We start from the raw sequence: 4,094 nt of genomic DNA on the forward strand, positions 1-4,094 counted from the left end.
ATCTAGATGTGCATTTTGAAAGTAGAGTGATCTACCTCATACACCTAAATAAGTTAAGTGACCCTCCATGCATTTTACTCTTTAATAAAAATCCTAAATTTCAAAATTTTGGTATTTTGTGCGTACGTAGGGTCTAGTAGACTAGTAGCAAGATCTGAATTAAAAGTCATTCCTTGTGACCCAAAACCTACATCCAAAATGTATATCTGAAGTAAACTCTCGAGATTCGGTTCCCTTCCTAAAAATGTCAAAACCCTGATGTAAAATTTCCTACAAAGCTTTCCTTCGACCTTCATTCAAATCTTCACCAATCCATTTAAATCCTTCAAATTACCCAAGAATGAGAGCTTCCCTTGAACTCTACCCGGAGAATTCAAATATTAATTTTGAGTTTGGAACACTTCTAAGATCCTTTCCTTCATCTATCTACATTTTTTCTCCAAATCATCTAAAATTATCCAAAAAATCCTCTCATAATCTCAATCAAGCGTTATCCATTGAAATTCCTAGAAATTATACAAACTCAAATATATCAAGCATAAATTCAAATTCTCAGAATATCTCCCAAAATAATTTCATGGGAAATTATCAAACTATAGTATGCAATTGGGCCACGTGCTCCCTCCATCTCCGTCTTCTCTCCCTAGTGTAGCCCAACCCATCTCCTCCATCTTCTAGCCCAACTCGATCCAGCCCAACTCCTTCCATACCTATCTTCTTCTTTTTTCTCTTCCAGGCCGGCCCACTGGCCCAGCTCGTTCCTTCCAGGCCAACCTCGCCCATGGCAAAGGAAAAAGTACACCGAAGGTCCCTCAACTTGTCATCGAATTACAAAATCGTCCTTAAACCACAAAACCGGATACAACGCGCCCCCAACTTACAAAACCTGTGTAGATTAGGTCCCTCGGTGGTTTTGACTTTGGTTTTGTCCAACGTGGCAACTGACTCAGTGTGGGTCCCACATGTCAGCCCCTTCTTCCCTTCCATCTCTTCCTCTCTTCCTCTCTCATCCCTAAACTGGCGGGGGAGGAGCGACAGCGGCGGTGATCGCGGCGGTCGCTGCAGCCTTGGGGGAGAGGAAGAAGCAGAGTCCGAAGGCGACGGGGTCGGCGGACAGCAGCAGCAGCCGGCGCTCCTCCGAGACGTAGAGCTCCATGGTGGCTGCGACCAGGTCGGCCACGCGACACTCGGTGCGCGCCATCACGTGCAGCGGCCACATGCTCGGCTAGCAGGTCAAGCCGTGTCCGTGGCCGCTGCTTTAGCAGCGAGTGTCACTGCTCTGCCGCGCCGCACCCGTGGAACGACGCCGACCGCTGCCGCGACTTAGCCACCGCCGCCGCCATCGTCGCCGCCGCCGCCGCGTGCCACAGGGCCCGTCCTTGTTGTCACGCCCTGAAGTTCCCCTCCCTTGCTTTAAATTCATAAAATAAATCGCCGGAAGAAATTGTTTAATTAAACCTAGAGCTAATTCTAATTAATAAATGCAATCAATAATTGGAAATGGCATGGTTGACTTTTTCTTGAGTTCCCCATGCTCTAATGTGCTAACAGGATTTTTAGTGGAATTTTCAGAGCCTTGGAAATAATTTTAACCAACTAAAATTAGCAAAGCGCAATATTTTAATCCTTGGAAATTCTTTTTTCCTTTTCTCCTTTCTTTTTCCTCCTTTTTCCTCTCCTTCGGCCGTCGGCCCACTCCACCCGCCTCCCGCCTGCGCTCGGCCTCATCTTGTTGGGCCGGCCCACTTCCTCCCTCCTGTCTCCGGGTCACCGACAGGTGGGGCCCACCTGTCGGCCCCTTCTTCCACCTCCAGCTGACGGCGGCAACCTCCGCCGAGCCACCCACGCCGCCGCCTTTCCCGCTCCTCCTGCGCCCCACTCCGCGCCCTGCGCCTGCACCCACGTCGCCGCCCACGTCTGCACCTCTCCCGCACGCGCGCACATGCATAGAGGCAGGATTCAATTCGAATCCCCCCTCTCTCTCTCCCCACCTCCCCCACGTCAGCGAGAAATCTCCCCCCCGGGCCACGTTCGCCTCCTCCTCCGCCTATAAAAAGCCTCCCCCAAGACTCCTTTCTATTTTCCCCCACTTGCCGCCCCCTTCCGTGCTTCCTACTGCGCTCGCGCCGCGCCGCTAGAGCTGCCGCCGCCACTACCTTCGCCACCGCGTGGGTCACCTCGGCCGCCACTCGGTTGCCGCAAAACCCCACCGGAGCCCCCCTTCTTCTCGCGCGCCGGTGAGTCTCTCCCTCCCCTCCGCCTCCGACCGTCAATGGTGGCCGCCGTGGTCGCCTTCCCTACCCCTAACCCCTCTCTGCTCTTTCCTAGGGTGCCGCCGCCACCCGTCCGACCCTCCTCATCGCCGGTCATCACCGCCACCCTCGTTTTCCGCTCTGGCCACCAAGCTCGCCGGTGAGGATTCCTTCTCCTTCCTCTTTCCCTCTCTTCCGTGTGCGCCGCCGTTCTCCGCGCGTGCGCTGCCGCCGCCTTTCGCGTTGTCCGCCGCAGCCTCCCGCGCTGCCGGTTGCCGTCGCCGGTGACCGCGCGCGCCGCCGCCGCTCGCCATGGCCAGCCAGGCAGCTTTGAAGCCGAGCCGAGCCCGGCGGTAGTTCCCCGTGCTGTCTGATCGGCCTCCTGGCCAATCTGGGCTGTCGGTCCCGTGGACCAGCGGTTGACCACCCGCGTGGTCCCGGTCCACAGTGGACCGGTCACCTTGAGCCGCTGCTGGGTGGGGCCCATGTCGGCGCCTCACCCTCCCTCTATGCGCAGCTGACCCGTGGGGCCCGCTTGTCGGCGCAATAAAATCAATTAAGGACTTTCTTTTTATAGTAAAAACACAGATAATCTTCTAAAATTCATAACTAATCCATCCGAGCTCCGTTTGAGTCCATTCAAGTCTCAGTAAATTCATAAAAGTCCCTAGAATCCAATTAAAATGGTTTTGTTTCCTATTTCAGTAGACTTATAGCATGTTTTTCTTGTGTGCTTCGTTTGTTGCTTAGATTTCGGCCGTTTCATCGCTCCGCGGTTTCTCGAAGACGTTGTTGTGGTCTCATCAGTGCAAGAGCAAGGCAAGTCATGCATTAAATTGATCATATTGTACCCAATTTATAAATGTCCCGTATTTTCTATTAACGTTGCATTCTTTTACAATATCATGTGGGATGGGTCCTATTACTCAGCTATATGTTGTTACCCTTACGCCATTGATAACTTGGGTTTTAAAATGACTAGATGTTGGTTTAGGACATGCTTAGCCATGCTTAGTTCAACAAGTATACAAGGGGGATCATATTAATGCATAGACTTTGATCATTGGCATAGATTTGGATTAGTGCTACCACAATGGTGTTAGTTAATTAAAATACTCTACATGGTGGGATGTGGGTGCACGGTTTTGCTAGTCGTGCCTAGAGCGTAGCCTTAGCTTATTACTTTCCTCCCCTTTGTTTCGCCCTTAACTGTTGTAACTATGCTCAATCACCTTTACAATCTGTCATAGATACAACACACTATCATTTTGTTAAAATCACTACTGCAAAAACTATTTTTACATGTTGATGTGACCATGGCTACTACAGATACAACCATTAATCACATCATGGATGAACAAGAAGATATGAAGATCAAGTCCTCCAAGTGCTGGAATCCGATTCGGCCACCTACTACATTGCTGACTTCAAACGGCCGTCGAATCAGCATACGACCTCCGTTTTCGGCCCGTGAGTACTTGATGGAAAGCTCTCGGAGTCCTCTTTAAAATGGATCCAGCCTCATTGCCAAATTCCATCTCAGTCGGCAACAACTGAAGAAACAAGGTGCCGCGACACCTGTAATGAGCCTATGGGCTTGTAATTTCGTCTGGGACCCCGGCCCAAGTGGGGCCCATGTGGGGTGTGTCCCAATCAGGTGGAGGACGCACTATCTCTATAATCAGGCAAGAACTCCTAGGTCCATTATAGAGATAGTGCGTCCTCCACCTGATTGGGATGCACTCCACATGGGCCCCACTTGGGCCGGGGTCCCAGACGAAGTTACAAGTCCATAGGCCCATTACAGGTATCGTAGCACCTTGTTTCTTCAGTTGTTGCCGA

This window comes from Oryza glaberrima, chromosome 8 (genome assembly GCF_000147395.1).
Source record: "Oryza glaberrima chromosome 8, OglaRS2, whole genome shotgun sequence".
Lineage (NCBI taxonomy): Eukaryota > Viridiplantae > Streptophyta > Magnoliopsida > Poales > Poaceae > Oryza > Oryza glaberrima.